This window comes from Heterodontus francisci, chromosome 15 (genome assembly GCF_036365525.1).
Source record: "Heterodontus francisci isolate sHetFra1 chromosome 15, sHetFra1.hap1, whole genome shotgun sequence".
NCBI classification, from domain to species: domain Eukaryota; kingdom Metazoa; phylum Chordata; class Chondrichthyes; order Heterodontiformes; family Heterodontidae; genus Heterodontus; species Heterodontus francisci.
Window position 1 is genome coordinate 16,926,564 of NC_090385.1, and position 27,112 is coordinate 16,953,675.

Genomic DNA, 27,112 nt, shown 5'->3' on the forward strand with positions numbered 1-27,112 from the left:
TAACCACCTTATCTACCTGTGGTGCTGCCTTCAGTGATCTATGGACAAGTATACCAAGGTCCCTCTGACGCTCTGTACCTCCTAGGGTCCTACCATCCATTGTATATTCCCTTGCCTGTTAGTCCTCCCAAAATGTATCACCTCACACTTCTCAGGATTAAATTCTATTTGCTACTGCTCTGCCCATCTTACCAGCCCAGCTATATCGTCCTGTAATCTAAGGCTCACTATTTACGACACCACCAATTTTCATGTCATCTGCGAACTTACTGATAATACCTCCTATATTCACGTCTAAATCAATAATGTACACTACAAACAGCAAGGGTCCCAGCACCGATCCCTGCGGTACAACACTGGTCACAGGCTTCCAATCGCAAAAACAACCCTCGACCAGTTCTGAAGAAGGGTCACTGACCTGAAACGTTAACTCTGCTTCTCTCTCCACAGATGCTGCCAGACCTGCTGAATATTTCCAGCATTTCTTGTTTTTACCTCGACCTTCACCCCCTGCCTCCTGCCAGGGGTCAGTGGGGCAAAGGAGGACACGGCAGTTGGTAAGTGGGTGCCCTTGGCACTGCACTGGTGGCAGGGAGATTGGGTACTCAGCGCTCAGGCATCGAACGGGGTCATTAACCCATTAGCATCGCAGGGGCGGAAGAGCAGGCGGCAAAGCTGCCAATCACAATAGGACGGCCACATAACCTGCAGCTGGCATTGGGGGCATGACTGTCAGATTTTAGGCCCAGTGGCAATGAGGGACAACACCCTCCACAGGAAGGACAGAACCCCAGGCATCAGGAGGACACAGGAGCAGAAGGAAAGGCAAGAAGGCAACAAAGGCCATACCCTCAATACAGGATCTACCACCAAAGACGGAGCTACCTGGAGATGACCGAGATCCAGTGCCTCAGGAGACTGCGACTCTCCAGGCAGATGGTCACAGACATCTTTGACTTCATCACTGAAGACCTCACAGCATTGGTCACCATGCCCTGCAGTGGCCATCAAAGTCACTGTGGCCTTGCACTTTTCCACTTCTGGTTCCTTCCAAGGATCAGCGCAGACCTTGGGTGTCATCTCGCGAACAGCTGCACATCATTGCATCTCGCTGGTCAATGATGCCCTCTTTGCCAGAGCTGGACAATGCATTAATTTGACAATGGACACTGCTTAGCAGGGGCAGAGGGCATTTTGTTTTGCCTTCATCGCTGGATTCCCCCAGCTGCAGGGTATCATTGATTGAACCAATGTGGCCATCAAGGCACCCAGCAACTGGCCAGTGAGATCCATCAGCAGGTAGGGCTTCCACTTCCTCAATGTCCAACTGGTCTGTAAGCACAACAAGAGCTTCCTCCATGTTTGTGCTCACTTTCCTGGCAGCTGTCATGACTCCTTCACCCTCTGCCAGTCCAGGCTCCCTCAGATCTTCACTCCAACCCGCAATGTGCGTGGATGGATCCAAGGGGACAAGGATGGATCCCTTAAAGACAAAGCTACTGGCCCCTCTAAGGGAGCTCCAGGCAGAGACACAGAGGTGATACAACCAATCCCACCTGTTCAGTAGGACAACCATTGAACAGGCCATCAGGCTTCTGAAGGTGTGATTCCAGTGCCTGACTGGTTGGGTGGCACCCTCCCATACCCCATGCAAGGATCTTGGTCAGTGTGGTGGTCTGCTTCACTCTCTATAACATGAACCTCCAGTGAGGTTGGACCTTGAGGACAATGAGGCCCTGGAAGTAGCCATCTCATCGGGGGAGGAGGTGAGAGAGGAGGAGGAAAAGGAAGCAGAGGGAGAAGACGTTGAACAGAGAGGTGCCCCTACTGCACGACAAGGTGGCCTCCTCCTGCCACCCTCCGGGATGAGGACCTCCCTCCTGTTCCTCACAGCCTCCAGCATTAGATCCAGCTCATCAACAATGAAGCAAGGGGCTTCCAGCTCCCCTGTGACATCTCACTTCCCCCTGGTGCAGTGGAAAGCTTTGGCACAAACAGCAGATCTCCCCCTCAGGACAACCAGAAGCCTCAGTGAAGGCTGCCATGAGGAGTCTAAATGAGCCCCAGGGATAAATGTTGACCAGGACATCAGGGAGAACTCCCCTGCTCTTCTTTGCAATAGCACCATCCACCTGAGAGGGCAAACAGGGCCTCAGTTTAACATCTCATCTGAAAAAAAAACACCTCCAACAGTGCAGCACACCCTCAGTACTGCACTAGAGTGACAGCCTGGAATTTTATTCAAGTCTTTGGAGTGAACCTTGAACCTACAACCACCTAATTCAAAGACAAGAGTACTACCACTGAGCCACAGCTGACAGGAGGATGATAAAAGTTTTGAAGGGGGTTTTAAAGGAAGAGAAGGAGATGGCACGATGGAGCGATTGAGGGATGGAATTCCAAAGTGTAGGATCCATAAGTCTCTGACATCAAGGGAGGGATGAAGTGAGGGAGGTGCACAAAAGCCCAGAGTCAGAGGAATGGGTTGCTTAGAAGGTGAGGGAATGTTGTGTTGAAAGATTTTCCAGAGATAGGGCAATGTGAGACCATGGAGGGATTTAAAGACAAGGGGCTCAATTTTCACCTGGGGGTGGGAAACAGGAGCCGGGGATAGGGGAATAGTATTAGTGGCAGGGAATGCAAATACCTGGCTTGTTCCCTTGAATTTAGAAGGTTGAGGGGTGATCTAATAAAGGTATTTAAAGCGATTAAGGGAGTAGTTTCACAGGAGATAGTGGGAGGTGAGGTGAAGATTGAATTCATTGAGGATGGGATGATGCTCAGTGTAGAGGCAAAGGGAAGAGGTAAATAAAAAAGAAATACTTGCATTTCAGTAGCACCTTTCATAACCTCAGGATGCCCCACTTCATTTTGCAGCCAATGAAGCATTTTTGAAGAGTAACCAGTGTTGTAATATGGGAGGTACATCTGAGTGAGCAAGTCAGCTTGGAGCCTGGGTGCACAGTAATTGGCGAGGATATTAAGTGAAAGGTATGAGGGATATAAGTGGCTGAGGTGCTTGAAGAAGGGGAAGGTACCAGGAGAGCAGGGGAAGAGGCCAAGTCATGACCTGGAGATAAGTGTCACTCTGCTGCCACAGTGCTTTGGACAGGGTCATTAGTGGAAGGTGCATCCTCACAGGAAGGCTTCTGGGAGGGAACAGAATGGCTGCTGAAAAGCCTTGTTTGCAGCAGTGTTGGGATGTCGATAAGATCATCCACAATGAGGTTCTGGATGGTAAGTCCTTGTCTGTGAGTGAGCGTATATTCTGGAGTCCAACTGACTGGCGGGATATGGTTAACTAGTTTTCAGTTATTGTATATGTTATTTTCTACACTATCACATCTATCTGGGAGGAATAAACAATACCCAGTCTGTTACTATCTATTTTAATTGATAGAAATATTCTTATTGAGAAAAATGTGGATCATTTTTTTAGAAATTGATAAGATATTCAGCATTGCATATCTTTTAATTGACAATTGGTGGTGACTTCACAAAATCTCTTTACTAGAATATGAGTCAGGCTGCAACAGCGGTTTGAAATAAATGATTAAATAGCCAGGTGTGGCACTAGGTCAGACAGGTTGTAGACTGCATTCTTGTGCTTATGAAACTATTAGTCTGCGAGAAGAAAGAGCAGTAATTCAGACAGTCCCAGCTCCAGGTGCAGGTATCGGAGACAAAACTGAAAATTGAGTGAACATGCCTTAAAGGCACGATTAGCAATCTGATTCTCCAGACTGCTCTGTCAAGGCAGGCACAGCCGGTAATAATGACTCAGGTCAGAAGAGCTGCGGAACCAACCATCTGCAGTCTCGCAAGCGGCTGCCGGTCAATATTGTCACAGGAGGGTTTAGAAGGTTGATCCCCAGTTTAGCCACTTCTGGAATGAGTACTGAGTCAGAGGATAGTGCATTGAGAACAGTGCCTGTGTCACTTGGTTGAGAGGGGGCATATCATTTGTGTGGAGCTCTGGTCAGCAGATGACTTGCTACACAGTAAGATAGCCAGGTTAATCTTTGAGTCTGGATCGCTGAAACAAGCTGACAAACTGGGAGGTGACCTTCTTAGCTTCACTGACTGGAGGAACTGTCTCACAAAGTGCTTCAGAGCAAAACTTTCTGGTTCTGCTAACATTGATCCTTTGTGATATTCATCCTGAGATGTTTGTAAGTTTCCTCTTAATTAATAGCTTCCACTGCTATGTCCAGACTGGCCAAGAGAGTGTGGGAAAATGGCGCACTGACACGGCACACAAAAGTCTGAGTGTATCAAGCCTGTGTCCTTAGTACCTTGCTCTACGGCAGCGAGGCCTGGACAACATATGTCAGCCAAGAGCGACGTCTCAATTCATTCCATCTTCGCTGCCTCCAGAGAATCCTTGGCATCAGGTGGCAGGACCGTATCTCCAACACAGAGGTCCACGAGGCAGCCAACATCCCCAGCATGTACACCCTACTGAGCCAGCGGCGCTTGAGATGGCTTGGCCATGTGAGCCGCATGGAAGATGGCAGGATCCCCAAGGACACATTGTACAGCGAGCTCATCACTGGTATCAGACCGTCCATGTCTCCGCTTTAAAGACGTCTGCAAATGCGACATGAAGTCCTGTGATATTGATCACAAGTCATGGGAGTCAGTTGCCAGTGATCGCCAGAGTTGGCGGACAGCCATAAAGGCGGGGCTAAAGAGTGGCGAGTCGAAGAGACTTAGCAGTTGACAGGAAAAAAGACAGAAGCGCAAGAGGAGAGCCAACTGTATAACAGCCCCGACAACCAATTTTATCTGCAGCACCTGTGGAAGAGTCTGTCACGCTAGAATTGGCCTTTATAGCCACTCCAGGCGCTGCTTCACAAACCACTGACTACCTCCAGGTGCTTACCCATTGTCTCTCGAGACAAGGAGGCCAAAGAAGGAGAAGAAGAAGAAGAATCGGTTTCCAATATGTAGACAGTTAAGTGTGAAGTCTTCTAACAATTAGATACGATGGCCCTCAATGAATCAGCCCTCTGCAATAGGAGGTGGCAAAGACAACTTTAAGTTAAAAAGAAAGCCTACGCAGTCAATTTGACTATTTTTTTCTTTCAGTTAATAAAACAACAGGCAGGAATGCTGCTGCAAGTAAGGTGCTGGTATTGCAATGTTGCATAATAGTAGAGGCATAGGGCAGATTGCATATTCTGAAAATGTAAAATAATTTAAAATGGAGTATCAATGACACCTTTGGAGTCAGAAATTGATTTAGGCCCCTTTTCAGGCCTGAAATAGGCAAAGCACTCAGAACACGCACCAGAAGCCAGGACTCCAGGCATGTCTGAAGTTAGGCCTCGGGTCCCAGAAGCATATTTCTAATGAGCTGTGGCCATCCATCAGGCATCCAAAAACAGCCGATCGGTTCAGAGAGGACCAATATGGACCGACAGCAGCTCTCGGGTAGGTCTGGGAGGCGAGTGGGGCCTGGGACAATCCTGAGTGGAGTATTCCCGGCCTAGCCTCAGCGCAGATAATTATCTAGAAGGTGTCTTTAAATAAGGCAATGGGTCGGAAGTATACGCAAGGGGCCTTATGCCTTTTTAAGGCAGCCTAGAGGATGCCTGAATATCCGCCAAGCCAAATTGGCATTGGGCATAGCCTTGCAAAATTGAACCTTTTTGCCCCCATTTCATGACTGCAAAGTGGGCACAAAGAGGCCCAATTTCTCTTGCTTTAATCAATACTTTGTTGCTGAGTCCATTCAATTCAACTCCTCATGGAGTCAACCTGTCTGGAACCATTGTCACATTGGGCAGTAAAATAAGAACATCAGAAATAGGAGCAGGAGTAGACCATACTGCTCCTCGAGCCTGCTCTGCATTCAATACAATCATGGCTGATCCTTGGTCTCAACTCCACTCTCCCGCCCACTCCACATAACCCTTGATTACCTGAGACACTAAAAATCTGTCCAAAGCGGCCTTAAATATATTCAATGATGGAGCATCCACAACCTCTGGAGTAGAGAATTCCAAACATTCACTATCCTCTGGAGTGAAGAAATTTCTCCTTATCTCAGTCCTAAATGATCAGCGACTTATCCTGAGACTGTACACCCATGTTCCAGATTCCCCAAACAGGGAAACAGCCTTTCAGTGTCTACCCTATCCAGCCCCTTCAGAATCTTGTATGTCTCAATGAGATCACCTGTCATTCTTCTAAACTCCAGAGAATATAGACCCAATATACTTAGCCTGTCATCATAGGACAACCCTTTCATTCCAGGAACTAATCTGGTGAAGCTTCGATGTACTTTATCTGTGTGTACCACTGTATATTGATAGGAACTCTTGCACAAAAAGGATGACCCGTTGAGTTAAATGATAACAAGATCACGTTCTGCCCTCATTCATACCATCGTCTTTGTTGTCTGCTCATTCACCAGTTGTCATGAAAGACATTAATTCTTTCAATAAGAGTGCTGAGTCAACCAACGCAGGCTCTGCATAAAGCGCTGAGGTCATAACTAAACCAGATTCAGTCAATTTAATTCTAAATGTAACAACATAAAGTAATATTTTTACATTATAGTGGGAGATTCTGGTCTGAAATTGACTGCCGTGTTTCCGACATGATAACACTGATAACACTGTGTGACTACACTTCTAAAGTTCTTTCTTGGCTGTAAAGTTGTTTCGGATGTTCTGAGGTCATGAGCTGTGCTATATAAATGCAAGCTTTTTCTTTATTTTACAGTAGAGCTTTAGGGATGCATATAACCAGTGCAGGTCCTCAGTTTAACGCCTGCGGCTAAGCAAATGTAGAAAATAGTCCAATGTGGCAACACGTAAGGTTCTTTAACCCATGTGAAAATTCTCTTCATCTCACCTCTGGCTCTTTTGCTAATTACCTTAAATTGTTGTGCACGGGTTACCGCCCCTTCTGTCATTGGAACCCCATATCTTCTCTCGGAAGGTATGGGGTTTGATCCCTGATCTATGCTGGTTTAGTGCCTCTTGGCTAAGGGCAGTGATAGGGACACTACATTTAGGCTCAGAGTCTCCAACTGAGGGAGGGCTAAAATGTCTCACAGCATTTCACGGGAGCATTACCAAACAAAATTTAACACCAAGATGCATCATGCCTGCTCCTCTGTAAGGTCCAGCTGGCTGCATCTGTTGTGATAGGAGAGAAATCAGAAATCAGGTTTCTTTACACAAAGGGTGGTGAAAATCTGGAACTCTCTCCCTCAAAAGGCTGTGGATGCTGAGGGACAATTGAAGCTTTCAAGAGTGATGTCAATTGATAGGTAAGGATGTTAAGGGATATTGAGCCAATGGAGTTGAGGTACAGATCAGCCGTAAACTAATTGAATGACATAGCAGGCTGGAGGGGCTGAATGGCCTCCTCCTATTCCTATGTTCCTCAATCTGCTGTCTAGGATCTGTAATTGGTGTGCCTTCGATGGCCTTTTCCCAAATTCCATTTGTGTTACAAGAAAACTGACATTGGTTACTGCACCCATGGTGGTGTGGGGTGAAAACTCTGCTATTATATTCAGTTCTTTCAGTGATATGATGAAATTATGAAATATTGTTCATTTTTCATTTGAATCCAATTTTTTCTGTGCAAGTTTCTCTTTTAACAAGGCCTTTAAAATAAAAGAAAGAAAAACTTATATAAGCACCTTTCATGACCTCAGGGTATCACAGAGTTCTTTACTGTAGTTTTGAAGTAATAATGTAAGAAATGTGACAGCCAATTTGCATACAGAAAGCTCCCACATAAAATAAAATGACTAGAACTTCTATTTTAGGTATTGGTGAGGGATAGGTGTTGACTAAGGCACCAGGAGAACTCCCCTGCTCTTCCTTTATTTAGTGCCATGGGCTCTTTTACATCCTTAGCTTAATGTCCCATCTGAAAGGCAGAATTGTGCAGCATTCCCTCAGTGCTGCAATGAAGTGCCAGTCTAGATTATCCACTCAAGTCTCTGGAGTGTAGCTTGAACCCGCAAGACGCAAGAGTGCGACCAGTGAGCCACAGCTAACACCTAAAATAAAAGCAAAATACTGCGGATGCTGGAAATCTGAAATAAAAACAAGAAATGCTGGAACCACTCGGCAAGTCTGGCAGCATCTGTGGAAAAAGAAGCAGAGTTAACGTTTCGGGTCAGTGACCCTTCTTCGGAACTGACAAATATTAGAAAAGTCACAGGTTATAAGCAAGTGAGGTGGGGGTGGGGCAAGAGATAACAAAGGAGAAGGTGTAGATTGGACAAGGCCACATAGCTGACCAAAAGGTCATGGAGCAAAGGCAAACAATATGTTAATGATGTGTTGAGAGACAAAGCATTAGTACAGATTAGGTGTCAATGCACTGAATATTGAACAGCAGCAAGTGCAAACCTAAAAACAAAACAGTGGGTAAGCAAACTGAACAAACTAAGATGAAATGAAATAAATGCAAAAAAAAATTGTAAAAAATGTAAATAAGAATGTAAAAAAAAGAAGAAAAAAAAGAAAAAAAGAAAAAATAACTAAAAATGAAAGTAAAATGGGGGGCTGTCATGCTCTGAAATTATCGAACTCAATGTTCAGTCCGGCAGGCTGTAGTGTGTCTAATCGGTAGATGAGATGCTGTTCCTCGAGCTTGCGTTGATGTTCACTGGAACACTGCAGCAATCCCAGGACAGAGATGTGAGCATGAAAGCGGGGGGAGTGTTGAAATGGCAAGCAACCGAAAGCTCAGGGTCCTGCTTGCGGACTGAGCGGAGATGTTCCGCAAAGCGGTCACCCAGTCTGCGCTTGGTCTCCCCAATGTAGAGGAGACCACATTGTGAGCAACGAATACAGTATACTACATAGAAAGAAGTACAAGTAAATCGCTGCTTCACCTGAAAGGAGTGTTTGGGGCCTGGGATAGTGAGGAGAGAGGAGGTAAATCGTAATCGCAGGAGGTGTAATACCTGCCCATTTAGCTGTTGAAAGAGCGACCTCCTTGAAGGGCTAATCTCTGCATTTTTCTATTCTGCATATGGCAGTTTGATGATGTTGAATTTCTAAGTATTCAGTAGGGCACAGGTAAACAACAGCTTTTCTAAGTATGATATCTGATCTTTTTGTTCCCATCTACTAGGTACAGTTGATTAACTCACACAGCATGAGTCTAGCAGCTTTACTGATTAACAATCCAGGATATCTTTTGTTGATATGGTGCAATCGCATTTGATGTGATAGGTTTCAGTTCTCTGCCAGTGAACTGTAACAATCTGTATTGCCTGTAACGCTCCAAGTTGGGGTGAATCCAAGACAAGAGTATTGTAACCTAGTAAGGTTGGGACATGTTCCAGTAAAATACATTCTTTTTTCCCTAGCATTACTGTTGTTGAATCATTGGAAGCAGTGAGATAATATTTCAAAAGAACAAAACTTTTGCAAGATTGTAAAGCCGTTGAAGTAAAAAGCCCCTGGTGCCAATCACTTAAGCTAGGGCACCATCACGTAGGCACTGGCAGCCTCCTGAAATATTGCCTAAATGTCTACTCTTTGTGTGTTAGCCTCTATTGTGAGTCTCAACTGGACTCTTCAGCTGCAGACGGCCTCAAAATCAAGTCCGATCATGTCCACAGACTGTAATCAGGAGTGTGAACTGGCTGATTTTGCTCCTCCCTAGCTCGGGGGCGGGGGGTGGGGGGGTGGTGTCTGAGGCCAATTATAGCATCCTAACTTTGGATACAATAGTGTAGTAGTTATGTTACTGGACTAGTTATCCTAGGTGCCTCCACTAATAATCCAAAAGAACATGAGTTCAAGTTCCACCATGGCACTTTGAAAATTTGAATGAAAAGCTGGTATCAGTAAAACTGACCCTGAAACTGTTGGATCGTCATAAAGAAAAACAAATAGTTCATAATTGTCCCATTGAGAGGGACTACCTTGCAGCTGAAGGATGAGGAGGCCAAGAGGACAGGAAACTCACTGGAAGAGGTATTGAAGAAGCAAAGTCCTGTGAGGGAGATCCATAGCCTACAGGGAGAGGCAGTGACCCAAAACAAGGCCATCCATAAGTATTTCCAGTAAAGAGCAACAAGGGAGAAATTCAACATGATGGGTGATGCAGACTCCTAGCGGAATAGGGACACAGCTAAACACAGGAAAGCGAACAAGTCAGAGGGAATACAGCGGAAGTAAGTTTCAAGGGAGTAAGACCAGGATGGAAGGCCTCTACTTTAATGCCAGGAGTATTGCAGGTAAAACGGATGAGTTAAGGGCAAGGATTGACACGTGGAATTGTGATATAGTAGCCATCACGGAGACATGGTTGAGGGAGGGGCAGGATTAGCAGCTCAATATCCCGGGATATAGAATCTTCAGGCGAGACAGAGGAGCGGGTAAAAGAGGAGGGGGCATTGCAATATTAGTTAAGGAATCAGCTACTGCAGTAAGGAGAGATGATATCTTGGAGGGGGCATCAAATGAAGCTTTATGAGTAGAGTTTAAGAATAAAAAAGGGACAGCCACATTGCTAGGTGTTTATTATAGACCCCCAGATAGTCAGCGGGAAATTGAGGAGTAAATATGTGCGCAATTTGCAGAGGTGTGTAAAAATAATAGGGTAATTATGTTAGGTGATTTCAACTTTCCCAACATTAATTGGGATAGTCATCGTGTTAAGGGCTTAGATGGAGTGGAGTTCTTAAAATGTATACAGGAGAACTTTTTAGCTCAATATGTGGAGGATCCAACAAGGGAGGGTGCAGTGCTGGACCTAATTCTGGGGAATGAAGCCAGACAGGTGGTTGATGTGTTGGTGGGGGAGCATTTTGGTGATAGTGACCACAACATGGTACAATTTAAGCTTGTTATGGAGAAAGAAATAGACAAGTTGCAAAAAAAGGTTTTGGATTGGGGGAGAGCGAATTTTAGTAAAATAAGGCAGGATCTGGCCAAGGTAGACTGGAAAGAGTGACTTGTCGGGAAATCTACAGAAGAGCAGTGGGGGGGCATTCAAAAAGGAAATGGGGAGGGTACAGGCCCAACATGTTCCCTCTAGGGTAATAGGTAGGAGCAACAAGCCCAGAGAACCATGGATGACCAGAAACATTCAGGGTATGATGAGAAGGAAAAGAGAGGCTTTTAGCAAATACAAGGACAGCAAATCAATGGAAGCGTTAGTGGAGTACAGAAAGTGTAGGATGGAGCTTAAGAAAGCAATTAGGAGAGCAAAGAGGGGATATGAGAATGCTCTGGCTGGTAAAAGTAGGGAAAATCCCAAGATATTCTATAAGTATATCAATGGGAAGAGGATAACCAGGGAAAGAGTAGGACCCATTAGGGACCAAGGGGGAAATTTGTGGGTGGAGCCAGAGGACATTGGTAGGGTGTTGAATGAATACTTCACATCTGTCTTCATCCTAGAGAATGAGGATGTAGATATGGAACTTAGAGAGAGAGACTGTGAGGTTCGTGAGCAAGTTGTCATAGGGAGTGACAAGGTATTGGAGGTTTTGGAAGGCTTAAAAGTGGACAAATTTCCAGCTCCGGGTGATTTGTGTCCCAGGATGCTGTGGGAGGCGAGGGTGGAGATTGCAGGGGCTCTGACCCTAGTTTTTAATTCCTCTCTGGCCATGGGGGAGGTGCCAGAGGACTGGAGAACAGCTAATGTGGTCCCACTATTTAAGAAAGGTTGTAGAGATAAGCCAGGGAACTACAGACCAGTGAGTCTCACATCAGTGGTGGGGAAACTATTGGAGAAAATTCTGAAGGAGAGAATCTATCTCCACTTGGAGAGGCAAAATTTGATTAGGAATAGTCAGCATGGCTTTGTCAGAGGGAGGTCATGCCTAACAAATTTGATTGAATTTTTTGAACATGTGGCCAGGTGTGTCGATGAGGGTAGTGCAGTTGATGTAGTTTACATGGATTTCAGCAAAGCCTTTGACAAGGTCCCACATGGGAGACTTATCAAGAAAGCAAATGCACATGGGATACAAGGTAACTTCATGAGGTGGATTCAAAATTGGCTTAGCTGTAGGAGACAGAGAGTGATGACAGACGGCTGTTTTAGTGACTGGAAGCCAGTGTCCAGTGGCGTACCACAGGGATCTGTGCTGGGTCCTCTATTGTTTGGCATTTATATATTAACGACATAGATGACAATGTTGGGGGTAGGATCAGTAAGTTCGCGGATGACACAAAGATTGGCCGAGTGGTTAACAGTGAGGTTAAGTGTCTTAGGTTACAGGAAGATATAGATGGGTTGGTCAAATGGGCAGAAAAGTGGCAGATGGAATTTAACGCTGAAAAGTGTGAGGTGATACACTTTGGAAGGAGTAATGTGACACGGAAGTATTCAATGAATGGCCTGACACTGGGAAGTTCCGAGGAACAAAGGGACCTTGGCATGTTTGTCCATAGATCTCTGAAGGCAGAAGGGCAGGTTAATAGGGTGGTGAAAAAGGCATATGGGACACTTGCCTTTATCAATCGAGGCATAGATTACAAAAGCAGGGAGGTCATGTTGGAGTTGTATAGAACTTTGGTAAGGCCACAGCTGGAGTACTGTGTGCAATTCTGGTCACCACATTATAGGAAGGATGTGATTGCATTGGAGGGGGTGCAGAGGCGATTCACCAGGATGTTGCCTGGGATGGAACATTTAAGCTATGAAGAGGTTGGATAGGCTTGAGTTGTTTTCGCTGGAGCAGAGAAGACTGAGGGGTGACCTGATCGAGGTGTACAAGATTATGAGGGGCATGGACAGGGTGGATAGGGAGCAGCTGTTCCCCTTAGTTGAAGGGTCAGTTACGAGGGGTCACAAGTTTAAGGTGAGGGGTGGGAGATTTAAGGGGGATTTGAGGAAGAACTTTTTTACCCAGAGGGTGGTGACAGTCTGGAATGCCCTGCCTGGGAGGGTGGTAGAGGCGGGTTGCCTCACATCCTTTAAAAAGTACCAGGATGAGCACTTGGCACGTCATAACATTCAAGGCTATGGGCCAAGTGCTGGGAAATGGGATTAGGTAGACAGGTCAGGTGTCTTTAATGCATCGATGCAGACTCGATGGGCCAAAGGGCCTCTTCTGCACGGTATTATTCTCTAATTCTGTGATCTGTGATTCTGTGGTGCAAAGTCGAAGGAACCACTGGCCTGTGCCAGACTGAGGCCTGAGACAAATTTGGTGCCAGCGAGCTGTGGGCACCAAATGCAGACTCCGCTCCAGTTCACTGTCCAGGGAGGGCAGGTAAATGGAAATACAGCTGTCCCAGGGAATCCCAAAGTTAGAGTTAACAGTCTCTTGGAATGGCCAAGGAGCATAGGCCCCTATGCTGCCATTCTATCCTGGGCACTCACCTTAGGAAGAATCTACTGGGAAAGAAAAAGACATTACAAAACATACCCAAGACAATCAAACACTGATAAGAGCATCAGACATCTTGGGCTGAATGATATTCTCCCGCGGGCAAAGAAAATGGCAGCCCGCATATACGGGCTGCGCGCCACCATGCCCCCATGATTTAGCACGCGGCAGTTCATCTGCGTAAGCTGGGCCGCTGCCCCCTGCCCCCCCCAATCACATGGTGGGGGCGGGCTCTGCAACGCTGGCAATGGCATCAGCTGCCTCTGCGCAGGCACTGGTGCCATTTTTAAAGGGCTTCCAGACCTGCACTGTTGAAGCCCCCACCCACTGCCTCCCCCGACCCCACCAAAAACACTGTGAATTGATTTTTGTCCCATACCCCCCTCCCAATACAAAGAAAATAAATGGCTGACCCATTCCCTTCCGCCCCAAAACACTTGTATTTAGTGAGTAGCTGGTGAGTAATATTTTGAATAAGGTTTATTTTACCAGTGAACTCTATTTTTAGTAGGATTTATCAGTAATAGTAGGTTTTAGTAAAAATTCTAAGGTGTTGTAGTACTGGTAAAGTTTTTTTTAGCAATAACAAAGGGTCAACTAATAGGTAAAGGAATGGCAGGGGTGCTTCAACCTCAAGTGTGCACCTCCTGTGCCATGTGGGAGATCCAGGATACTTCCCATATCCTGGAGAACCATTTGTGCAGGAAGTGTTGTCAATTGTGGCAGCTTGAGCTTCGGGTTTTGGATCTTGAGCAGCGGCTGGCGACACTGCGGTGCATTCATGAGAATGAGAGTTACGTGGACAGCACGTTTATAGATGTGATCACCCCACAGCTTAAGAGTATACAGGAAGAGAGGGAATGGGTGACCACCAGGCAGTCAAAAAGAAACATGCAGGTAGGGCAGGAGATCCCTGATTGCATCTGACACCCCAACAGGTATTCAGTACTGAATACTAAGGAAAGTGATGCTTCACCTGGGGAGTGCAGCCAGAGCCAAGTCCATGGCACCATGGGTGGCTCAGCTGCACAGGGGGTACAGGGAAAACTGGAAGAGCCATAGTGATAGCTGATTCAATAGCCAGGGGAACAGACAGGTGTTTCTGTGGCCGCAGACGTGAATCCAGGATGGTGTGTTGCCTCCCTGATGCCAGGGTCAAGAATGTCACTGAGCGGCTGCAGAGCATGCTGAAGGAGGAGTGTGAACAGCCAGCAGTCGTGGTCCAAATTGGAACCAACAACATAGGTAGAAAGAGGGATGTGGTCCTGCAGTCAGAATTTAGGGAGCTAGGTAAGAAATTAGCAAGCAGGACCTCAAAAGTAGTAATCTCCGGATTGCTCCCAGTGCCACACGCAAGTGAATATAGAAATAGAATAAGACAGATGAATGTGTGGCTGGAAAGATGGTGCACGAGGGAGGGCTTTAGATTCCTGGGACATTGGGCCTGGCTCTGGGGGAGATGGGACCTGTACAGGCCAGACGAGTTGTACCTGAACAGAACCGAGACTGAGTTCCTTGCAGGATGTTTTGCTAGTATTGTTGGGGACAGTTTAAACTAGTTTGGCAGGGGGATGGGGACCTGAGGATAGACTCAGTGGGGACAAAATCAGAAATGAAAATAGAAGGCAGTAAATTAATGGATGAGTCTGAAAGGCAGAGGAAACAAAGGTTAGAAAATTTTTTAAAAGAGTTTGGCAGTGCTCAAGAGTCTCTATTTCAATGCAAGGAGCATAGCAAATAAAGCAGATGAGCTGAGGGCATAGATAGACACATGGCAGTATGATATCATAGCTATTACACAAACATGGCTTAAGGAGGGACAGGAATGGCAGCTCAACATTCCTGGTTGCAGGGTTTTCAGATGCAATAGGGAGGGGGATAAGAAAGGAGGGGTAGTGGCAATTTTGGCAAAGGAAACTATTACAGCTGTGAGGAGGGATGATATGTTGGAAGGTTCGTCAAATGAGGCCATATGGATTGAGCTAAGGAAGAAAAAAGGGGCAATCACACTGCTGGGAGTGTACTATAGACCCCCAAACAGAAGGAGATAGAAGAGCAGATATGTAGGCAAATCTCTGAGAAGTGCAAGAGCTATAGGGCAGTACTAGTAGGGGATTTTAATTACCCCAATGTTAACTGGGATAGCTTTAGTGTGAAAGGAATTGAGGGAGCAGAATTCTTGAGGTGTATTCAAGAGAACCTTTTTGCCCAGTATGTAGCAAGTCAAACAAGAGAGGGTGTAGTTTTAGACTTAGTTTTAGGAAATGATGATGGGCAGGTGGAAGGAGTGGCCGTGGGAGAGCATTTTGGTGGAAGTGATAATAATTCAGTCAGTTTAAACATAATTATGGAAAAGGACAGAGATAGAACAGGAGTTAGAGTTCTCGGTTGGGGCAAAGCCAAGTTTACTAAACGGAGGAGTGATTTAGCGAAAGTGGACTGGAAACAGCTACTTGAAGGTAAATCAGTGTCGGAGCAGTGAGAGGCATTCAAAAGGGAGATTCAAAGGGTTCAGCGTAAACATGTTCCCACAAAGAAAAAGAGTGAGGCGGCCAAATCTAGAACCCCATGGATGTCAAGGAGCCTACAGGGTAAGATAAGGCAGAAAAGGAAAGCTTATGACCGACACCGAGAATTCAATACTATAGAAAGCTGAGAGGAGTATAGAAAGTGGAGAGGTGAAATCAAAAAGGAAATTAGGAAAGTAAAGAGAGGACATGAAAGAATATTGGCAAGCAAAATCAAGGTGAACCCAAAGATGTTTTATCAATACATTAAGAGTAAGAGGATAACTAAGGAGAGAGTAGGGCCCAAAAAAAACCTAAAAGGTAACCTATGTGTAGGGACGGAAGATGTTGGTATGGTTCTTAATGAATACTTTGCATCTGTCTTCACAAAAGATGGGGACAATGCAGATATTGTAGTTGATGAGGAGTGTGAAGTATTGAATGTGATAATTATAGGGAGAGAGGAAGTATTAATGGAACTAGCATCCTTGAAAGTTGATAAATCATCAGGGCCAGATGAAATGTACCCTGGGCTGTTGAAAGAAGCAAGAGAGGAAATAGCAGAAAGTCTGACCATCATTTTCCAAACCTCACTGGATACAGCTGTGGTACCACAGGATTGGAGAATTGCTAAGCAAAGGATACAGGCCAGTCAGTCTAACCTCAGTAGTGGGCAAATTATTGGAATCTATTCTGAGAGACAGGATAAACAGTCAGTTAGAAAGGCAGGGGTTAATCAAGGATAGTCAGCATGGATTTGTTAAGGGGAGATCTTGTTTGACCAACTTGATTGAATTTTTTGAAGAAGTAACAAGGAAGATAGATGAGGGTAGTGCAGTTGATGTGGTCTACATGGATTTTAGCAAGGCTTTTGACAAGGTCCAGGGAAATGCAGCAGGGTGGATACAAAATTGGCTCAGTGGCAGGAAACAAAGGGTAATTGTTGACAGCTCTTTTAGCGACTGGAGGGCTGATTCCAGTGGCATTCCGCAGGACTCAGTACTGGGTCACTTGCTTTTTGTGGTATATATTAACGATTTGGACGATTTGATCAGGAAGTTTGCAGATGACACAAAGAATGGCCATGTGGTAGATAGCAAGGAGGATAGCTGTCGGCTACAGGAAGATATTGATGATCTGGTCAGATGGGCAGAAAAGTGGCAAATGGAACACAACCTGGATAAGTGTGAGGTGATGCATTTGGGGAGGTCAAACAAGACAAAGGAATACACGATTAATGGGGAAATACTGAGAAGATTAGAGGAAGTGAGAGACCTTGGAGTGAATGTCCACAGATCCCTGAAGGTAGCAGGACAGGTCGATAAGATGGTTAAGAAAGCATATGAAATCCTTTCCATTATTAGCCAAGGTATAGAAGGTTAGAGCAGGGAGGTTATGTTGGAACTATATAACTTATTGGTTAGGCCACAACTTGAGTACTGTGTGCAGTTCTGGTCACCTCATTACAGAAAGGATGTAATTGCACTGGAGAGGGTACAAAAGAGATTTATGAGGATGTTGCCAGGACTAGAAAAATACAGCTACGAGGAAAGATTCTCCTTGGAACAGAGAAGGCTGAGGGGTGATCTGATTAAAATGTACAAAAGTTTGAGGGGCCTGGATAGAGTGGAGGTGAAGGGTCTATTCACCTTAGCAGAGAGGTCAGTGACTAGGGGGCATAGATTTAAAGTGATTGGTAGAAAAATTAGAGGGGAGATGAGGAAAAACTTTTTCACCCAGAAGGTGGTGGTTGTCTGTAACTCACTGCCTGAAGGGGTAGTTGAGGCAGCAACCCTCAACACATTCAAATGGAGTCTGGATATGCACCTCAAGTGCTGTAATCTGCAGGACTATGGACCAAATGCTGGAAGGTGGGATTAGAATAGTTCGATCTTTTTTCGGCTGGCACAGACACAATGGGCCATGTGGCCTCTTTCTGTGCCTTAAACTTTCTATGATCCTATGATTTAATATGTGGCCTTCCCCCAACAACTGCACCAAATGCAGAGTTCACCCCTTCCCCCCCTCCCCTCCACTACACGTGCAGATTTGACCCCCTCCTCACTACACTAAAAATCCTAAATTCCCCCCTTCCCCACCTTGGGGGCACAGCATTCCCTGGACGGGAAAGTGAAGGCATGTAAGTGCCAGCTGACGCACGCAAGATCATGGACAGCTGGCCAGATCGCAGTGAAAGGTATGTTAACGTTTTCATGTTCTTCATTTAAATATTTAAAGTTGGGTCCCGTTGCCGAGCGGCAGGAGGGTGCCGCCACGGAACCTCGCCAGTGCCGGGAAGATCGGGCCCGGCAATCCCGGCGTCAGATTCTGCGGCTGGCCGCTGCCTCAGCGGTCTTCCGGCCACCCCCCACCACAGAGCCTGACGTCGGGAGTTCAACAAAATTCAGCCCCATGTGTGTGATACAGCTAATAGCATGTGTAGTCACAGAGAAGGAGGAAGACAGGGAATATAGAAAGATGTCAAAGGAAGGACATTGCTGGGTAATGGCATCAAAGTCAGCATCTCCATGATTTTCCTGGAAAACAGAAGAAGGGGCAGCTCCTTGTGTGGACTGAGAGTCTGAATAACTCTGCTTGAGTCCTGTACTGGAAGTTGTGCACTACCTTGGCCTGCAAGCAGAACACAGCAAAGAATATTAAAGGAACTCATCCTGCACCCCAAATAGCAACCTTGATCTATGTGTTGGCAGTTGTTAAAATGGAGCAAGGCTGCATGTATTAAGTGAAAGGTGGCCTATTATTAATGTGCTCCAGAGTGATGGAAGCACTTTGCCCTCATCCAATATTACTAAGGGGAAAGGGGAGTCCCAAATCCTGTGCAGTACCTTCTATAGAGACGGTGCGTGCAAATGGGAGTATGTTTATTTCGGCACTTCTGCAGCTGCCTGAAAATCTCTTCTATGTTTGCTCCCTCATCTACTGAACCTGGGAGATGATGCTGACCCATTCTACAGCTTCCTTCAACGCAATTTGAAATGCCACTTTTGCTAAAAGATGACCACAACAGAGCCAGCCTCCTTTACAGCATCTGCTTCAGCAGGACCTCCAGGTATTCATCACAAATGGGGTAATCTGTGCCCATAGGGTTCCTCACAGTCACAATTCCAATCCATCAGCATAGCTTGCCAAACCTAAAAAGCAACTCTCCTCTAATGATGAGCATTCTTCCTTTAGGTGTAACTGGCTGGCCTGATTCAGCTTCCAGGCCAGGTCTCACTCCCTACATAAGCTTTCCATTTGCAGGAACCCTGGGCAAATGAAAGGGAAAGCCTCATCTAGTAACATTCGGCACTTCCATCCACCCAGCCCACAGACACATTCATTCTCAACTTTACGAGGTGATTTTAACCCAACCTGCTCATTGGGAAACTGATGTGATTGAATGCAATACTGATCTTACACCCCACCCCATATTGCCTACCACTGAAGTCAGTGGAGGGTAATATTGGGCAGGGTGCAAAATTGGCATTCCACAGGTTCCCCTCCTCCACACTACCCCACCTCCAGCAAGATAGGTTAAAATTACTCGTGTGGATTGAGACTGTTTCATTTGGTGACCATGTCTCTTCCTTGGAGCAGTAGTGAATGAAACACTCTTGTTACATGAGAAGACACTATGTAATTTAGTATGAATTTTGGAATACCCGATTTGCACTGTGATACATCAAGGGGAAGAGTTTGTAAAAAGGCTTCCAAAAATGACTGAAATGTTGTACTTCCCTATCTGCTGGCTGTCACCATCTAGCGGATGAAATTATATTGGTCTATTTTTATTAAACAGACCTTACCACAGCAGCAGAAATAGCTGGAAGCCAAGAGGACATGAAGATATGATTTTATTTATGAAACTGTAAGAAAGTTTGTGATCTGTGATGCTCAGATTGTATGGTTTTTTTTCCATTGCCATGGTAACAGCCAAAGGATGTGATCCGTGTGCCATGCTGAGTTTGAATGCGTCATGGGAACAGTTTGCGTGTCTGAGATGGGTTTAGCAAGTGTCACTGTGGCAGTTTCTATTTTGGTGTTAAACTGATGCTGTGAATATTCATGAAAGAAATCTACACATACAAGTTATCCAACAAGCCCAAGACTCTGGTATTATTGCAGATTGCTGTTTCCTTCTAGGATATTCTGATTTCATCAAGAATGCTTTCAAATTATTAACGTAAACAATGCAGGAATCTACGGCCTGAAAATATGCAGAGAGTGCTGCTTCTTGGCATTAAATGCAGAGATGTGCCTTCCCTGGGATCTCTGCTACCGAAAACCGTTGAAGTTGGCAGGCTGCTTCATTTATTTGGGACAAGTCGGTGCCCACACCAGTAGGGATGCCTTCAAGCAAGCAAGCAATTACACCTAGATAACAGGTCAGTAGCGTACAACTTCCATGACCACTTTGAATGGCTTCATTTTGAGCATCAGAGAATTCCACTGGATTGTTACTGCACTGATATAGCTAGGTTAACTGCTTCGTAGTCCCCTCAAATCCAGAGCAGGTCGATATTCTTTCATGATTATGATCCCTGTCGATTCTGATCTTCACCGCCCAATTTATGGGATCTTTGTCTCTGAGGTGGGCAACATGGCCAAAGAGTTACCAGCAGTGAGGTGACTAAAGACTGACTGTCACTGACAATTAATGATGTCTTCAATCTTCTCAATTTCATTCAGCCCACAGACCAGAATTTCTCACCTAAGTACTTGATAGACTGCCTCTTGGTGCTGCTTGTGATTGTCTCCAGGTACAATCCAGGAAAGTTTTAACTGTGTACATCAGTAAACAAACATGTATTAACGCAATACAGAGGAGTTGGGCGACAGCAGAAGAGGAAGAATATACAGAAAAGGAGAGACATACCCACAAGGTGAGAGAACCTCCTGGGTGGGAATGCAGCCTCTCGGACAGCTGGAAGCAAGTTTGTCCTGGCAGGGTCCCAGTGCAGGCCTGGGGTTAATATTGCAGGCGGGTCCCATTGACAGCATTGGGAAAGGTCTGCACATTAAAGCATGGACACCACCAGCTTCAAGTAGGAGTCCTTGGCGTCTGCAATTTAAAATTGCAGTCGGCAACATCAGGTCAGGAGGACAGTGTCTAAAGCGCCTGCTCCATATGAATTCCCTCTTGCCCAATTTCCACTGGGGGCAGGGGTTAAAATTTCCCCATAGAGTGAGAAAAAGAGTTTGCAGAAGAACAGAGAAATATATATCCACAAGAGATCAATGTGTAAGTGCCACATAGAGTGAGGAAAAGAAAACAATACAAACAGAAAGACAGAAAGAACTAGACTGTGAGAAAAAAAGCAAGATTACAGGAAAAGAGAGATCATTTTGCTCTTATTTGCCTCCGCAAGTAACACGATTGAAAATTAACTAGTATACTATGGAATTACCAACTCTGTTTGGCTGCATTTTTGGAGGTCTCACCACGATCCTTCCACTTCCAAGGGCCCTGCATTGTCAAACAGTCTTTTTCCCCATTTCCAAAATTTCTATAACTACAAAACAAAAGTATTCAAAGAATATGAAAAAGCATAATTTTTTTTCCCTTGTGCCTTTATACTTTTCCTCCTAGGTTGCCAGTAGCAATGCCCAGGAGATTAGTCTTCAGTTCCTGGAGACTGCATGGCAATCTTGGAGGGTTGGCAACCCTTATATATTGTAATATTAGGCAGCGTTACTGCCTAATTTAGATATCATCAATTGTATTGCTGCCTTGTCATTCACTGAACAGTATCCATTAAGCTCAATTTATTTGGTTATTTTGATACTCTTTGAAAAATAGAAGGGGTTGGGGTCTCACAGTATCCTGGACAACATTCATTCCCCAATCAAAACAGATTAACTGGATATTCATCTCATTTATGTTTGTGAGACACTGCTGTGTGCAAAATGGCTGACCTATTTACCTACATAACACCAGTAACGGCACTTCAAATGTAATTTGTTGTTATAAAGTGCTTCAGGAAGCCCTGAAATACATGATGGTTCTACATAAATGCAACTCTGCATTTTTTATATATAACATTGTATACTACACAAGTAGTGGAAATCTAAAACTCTCTCTCCCCAGGAAAACTATTGAGTCTAAATCAGTTGAAATTTTCAAAACTTGAGATTGATAGATTTTTGTTAGAGCAGGGTATTAAGGGATACAGAACAAGATGTGTAGGTGGAGTTAAGATATTGAACAGCCATGATCTAATTGAATGGCGGAACAGGCTCATGGGGCCGAATGGCCTCCTCCCATTTCTGTGAGAAAGACTTCTTAATGATTCAAAAGTTAGGTACTGTGTTCTTTTATATTTGCATTTCGGAAGACATGATAAAGGTGAATTTGTATTCTCAGCACGGCTTTATATTTTAACCAGAAAGTGCTGGAAAGACCTGAAACATTAACTCTGTTTCTCTCTCCACAGTTGCTGCCGGATCTGCTGAGTATTTCCAGCATTTTCTGTTTTCATTTCAGATGTCCAGCATCCATGGTATTTTGTTTTTATCTTGTATCTTAACCACTGTAAATGCTCTCAATAAATCACTAATTGTAGATGCTTCCTCAATGCATTTTGCAATGGCCCAGAGACATGAATGAACAGTGTACCTGCATGGAGGCCGCCTCACGATGTCAGACCAGGAGACCAGCGCTCCAGGCAGGCTTTGAGGCCTACCTGACTTCAGCTACAGCCACAGGCCACCCTGTGGAGGAGCTCCCCCTCCACAATGGTGGCCCAAGTGCTAACAGCACTTTTTATTTTAATGTTAAAAAAGTTGGAGAGAGAGAGAGCCTCCATCTTGAGGCACCTTCTCTCTCACTTACCTGAAAAGGAAGCCTGTTATTTCTTCAGTGTTGGAGGGCCTATTGGCCCTGCAGCTTCAAGTGCTCACCCAATGTCCTTTCCCACCCTCTGGTCACTAATTGGCCAGTTCAGGGAAAAGCACAGCCAGGTGACTGTTCCACACAAAGTGCAAGCTTCTGACACCCATTTGACCCTGACGTCAGGGTCCTGAAGCCTGTAGGGAAAATCCTGCTCTGATTGTCCAGTAATCCCTGCTGGAAATGCATTTCCGTGAATAAGAGCAGGAATGGGATCCCTGCAGACATTCATTGTGAAGACTCACATATGAATAACAGGCTTTTGGGCAAGGAATTGAAGGACATTCAGTGTTCGTAGAACAATAGGCAAACAAGTTTTCAATACCTTCAGGTAAAGAGCAGAGAGAAATGATGGGCTGAAATTTATACAGCGGCAAACGTAAATAATGGCGGCCTGCACATGCAGGCCGCACGTCGTGGAGCCACCGCGATATTAAACGTGGCGGCTTATTTAAGTAGACAGGCCGGATGACGTGGAGGGGGCAGGTGAACCATCCCCGGCAATGGCGTCAGCTGTCTTTGCACAGGCGCTGAAGCCATTTTTAAAGGGCTTTGAAACCTAACTTTCATTTTAAATATTTAAAGGTAAGTTTAATGTAACAATTTAAATCCATTTAAATTGCCCCTCTTCCACCCCCTCAATAATCATAAAATTTATTACTTGCCCTCGCCACCCCCAAAACACTTCCCCTGTCCACCTGACCTTCCCCACCCACCCCAAAGTTCATAAACTGTGCACTGTAACCCTTCCCACCCTCCCATACACCAATCAGATGAGTTTGACTCTGCTCCCCCACCCCTCCCACACTGGAAAACTTACCTGCTCCACTCTCCCCATCAGTGTTCCACCTCGGATCTCCGGACAGGGATCCGAAGGCGTGGGAGTGCCGGGCACCGGAACCAATATCACTCTGGGATAGACGGCGGGAGCACAATGGTCATTAATCCAGGTATTTAAATTAATTTATGTGTTGAAATTGGGTTCACGTTGCCGAGCGGCGGGGCGGCCGCCACGAGGCCTCCCGTTGCCAGCAATATCAGCCAGGCCTTCCCGGCATCGAAGCCCGTGGCAGGCCTCTGCCGGAGGCATTTTCCGCGCCCTCCGCCATGACCCCCACTGTCTGGCGGTCTGTAAAGTTCAGCCTGATGTATTTAAAATCAGAAAGAAAAAAAGCACATAGAAAAAAAGTTGTACCAGTTGGGTTCCGGGTCTGACCTGCGCCCTGTACTGAACTAACTGATTTTACCCAGGATGGGTCTAAGGACTAGCAAGTGTGGCACAGTGGCGCAGTGGTTAGCACCGCAGCCTCACAGCTCCAGGGACCCGGGTTTGGTTCTGGGTACTGCCTGTGCGGAGTTTGCAAGTTCTCCCTGTGACCGCGTGGGTTTTCGCCGGGTGCTCCGGTTTCCTCCCACAGCCAAAGACTTGCAGGTGGTAGGTGAATTGGCCATTGTAAATTGCCCCTAGTGTAGGTAGGTGTTAGGGAATATGGGATTATTGTCGGGTTAGTATAAATGGGTGGTTGTTGGTTGGCACAGACTTGGTGGGCCGAAGGGCCTGTTTCAGTGCTGTATCTCTAAGTAAATAAATAAATCGCCCTCAACATCTTTGTACTATTGAGGAGAAAGAATCAACTGGTGTTTTCCTGCCAAATCTGCTGGGAAGTGTATGTGTGTGGTCAAGATTGGGCACTGCTGTGATGCCCCCAGGTTCAAGTAACCCACCAAAACTCATTGTCTAGACTGGCATAGAACAAATGAGCACTGGAGTGAGGCACCAGGGATCTGCACACACCTGTGGAGCCAATTGCCCATCATCAGTCATGATAATCCAATTGGCTATAGCTGATGAATAGGCATAAATGGTGTAACCAACTAGTAAAATAGGCAGAGATCCATTACACAGGATCTACAAACACTTGCTGTCCCATCCAATTTTCTGGTCAATGTTTGGTATTGGGTTTGGATGTGCCTGTTAGTTTGTAGATAATTATCGTCAAATTAGACACTGCAGATGTCATTCAAACCCCTTTGATGTCATGTAGATGTCCATGTAATTTCCCACATTTACATGGGTGGAATGCACAGTCACCTACCTGTCCATATGAAATGGCCATCCAGGACTACTGGGCTATGCTCTTTACGGATGTTGATTTAAAGAAACCTATACTAAGATTTTCAACAGCATTTTAAGGCTATTGGATAATCTGATTTCTTGCTCTGACCTGTTCCCATTTAATTGGTCATTGCCTTGTGTTCTAGTAGCGCTGGCCTTTTGATATGCTCATAATATTGAGACAATGAGTTTTCCGGTGGGAATCCTTTTTCATATGGATGAAAATGGAATAGTGTAGGTCAGATGGTTTCACAGGTCGGCGCAACATCGAGGGCCGAAGGGCCTGTACTGCGCTGTAATGTTCTAATTCTAATTCTAATTCTAATTAGAATTAATGTGGCTTTCGTGCAGAGAGATCGACTATTGACATGCTGTTCTCCCTTCGTCAGATACAGGAGAAATGCCGTGAACAGCAGATGCCCCTCTACATTGCTTTCATTGATCTCACCAAAGCCTTTGACCTCGTCAGCAGACGTGGTCTCTTCAGACTACTAGAAAAGATCGGATGTCCATCAAAGCTACTAAGTATCATCACCTCATTCCATGACAATATGAAAGGCACAATTCAACATGGTGGCTCCTCATCAGAGCCCTTTCCTATCCTGAGTGGTGTGAAACAGGGCTGTGTTCTCGCACCCACACTTTTTGGGATTTTCTTCTCCCTGCTGCTTTCACATGCGTTCAAATCCTCTGAAGAAGGAATTTTCCTCCACACAAAATCAGGGGGCAGGTTGTTCAACCTTGCCCGTCTAAGAGCGAAGTCCAAAGTACGGAAAGTCCTCATCAGAGAACTCCTCTTTGCTGACGATGCTGCTTTAACATCTCACACTGAAGAATGCCTGCAGAGTCTCATCGACAGGTTTGCGTCTGCCTGCAATGAATTTGGCCTAACCATCAGCCTCAAGAAAACGAACATCATGGGGCAGGATGTCAGAAATGCTCCATCCATCAATATTGGCGACCACGCTCTGGAAGTGGTTCAAGAGTTCACCTACCTAGGCTCAACTATCACCAGTAACCTGTCTCTAGATGCAGAAATCAACAAGCGCATGGGTAAGGCTTCCACTGCTATGTTCAGACTGGCCAAGAGAGTGTGGGAAAATGGCGCACTGACACGGAACACAAAAGTCCGAGTGTATCAGGCCTGTGTCCTCAGTACCTTGCTCTACGGCAGCGAGGCCTGGACAACGTATGCCAGCCAAGAGCGACGTCTCAATTCATTCCATCTTCGCTGCCTTCGGAGAATACTTGGCATCAGGTGGCAGGACTATATCTCCAACACAGAAGTCCTTGAAGCGGCCAACATCCCCAGCTTATACACACTACTGAGTCAGCGGCGCTTGAGATGGCTTGGCCATGTGAGCCGCATGGAAGATGGCAGGATCCCCAAAGACACATTGTACAGCGAGCTCGCCACTGGTATCAGACCCACCGGCCGTCCATGTCTCCGTTATAAAGACGTCTGCAAACGCGACATGAAATCGTGTGACATTGATCACAAGTCGTGGGAGTCAGTTGCCAGCATTCGCCAGAGCTGGCGGGCAGCCATAAAGACAGGGCTAAATTGTGGCGAGTCGAAGAGACTTAGTAGTTGGCAGGAAAAAAGACAGAGGCGCAAGGGGAGAGCCAACTGTGCAACAGCCCCAACAAACAAATTTCTCTGCAGCACCTGTGGAAGAGCCTGTTACTCCAGAATTGGCCTTTATAGCCACTCCAGGCGCTGCTTCACAAACCACTGACCACCTCCAGGCGCGTATCCATTGTCTCTCGAGATAAGGAGGCCCAAAAGAAAAGAAGAATTCTAATTCTAATACTTTACAACCAAGGCGGGAGTAATGCACTGTTAATTCAGTTCCACTACTCCACAGGTCACAACATATTAGTAAAGTTTCTCATCTACTGGAAATTAGCCAAATTAAACACTTTATTTATCTCCCAGAATAAAGCATAGCAAACCACGTTTCTTTAAACAACAACAAAATTAACTATTTGTTAATAAACTAAAATCTTAAACAATAATGGGATAAATCTATATATGAAAATATTTTATAACTCCTTATTCTTCCTAACCCTCATGCAGACACACATACATTCAAAAATTTGTTCACTGGGGAAAAAGGGTGTTTTGAGTTGTAACTGTTTCTTAGGAACAATAAAATAATTGTTTGTCACAGTCTGGTAGGATATTTCCAGATTAGTGAAGTGTCCCAGAGTTGAATAGTCGGATGCCACTCGAAGTCTCTCCAAGCAAGTTTAATGAA

General features: G+C 45.5%; 1 long non-coding RNA gene across 1 annotated transcript in view; it reads left to right on the forward strand.

Annotated features, from left to right (window-relative positions):
* The window catches only part of LOC137377841 (uncharacterized), a 43,209-nt gene extending 19,531 nt beyond the window's left edge, over positions 1-23,678 (forward strand). Inside the window, exon 3 of the long non-coding RNA XR_010976493.1 lies at positions 23,577-23,678. This is a non-coding gene — a long non-coding RNA (uncharacterized lncRNA). The remainder of the gene's footprint in view (positions 1-23,576) is intronic.
* Positions 23,679-27,112: the final 3,434 nt, after the last annotated feature.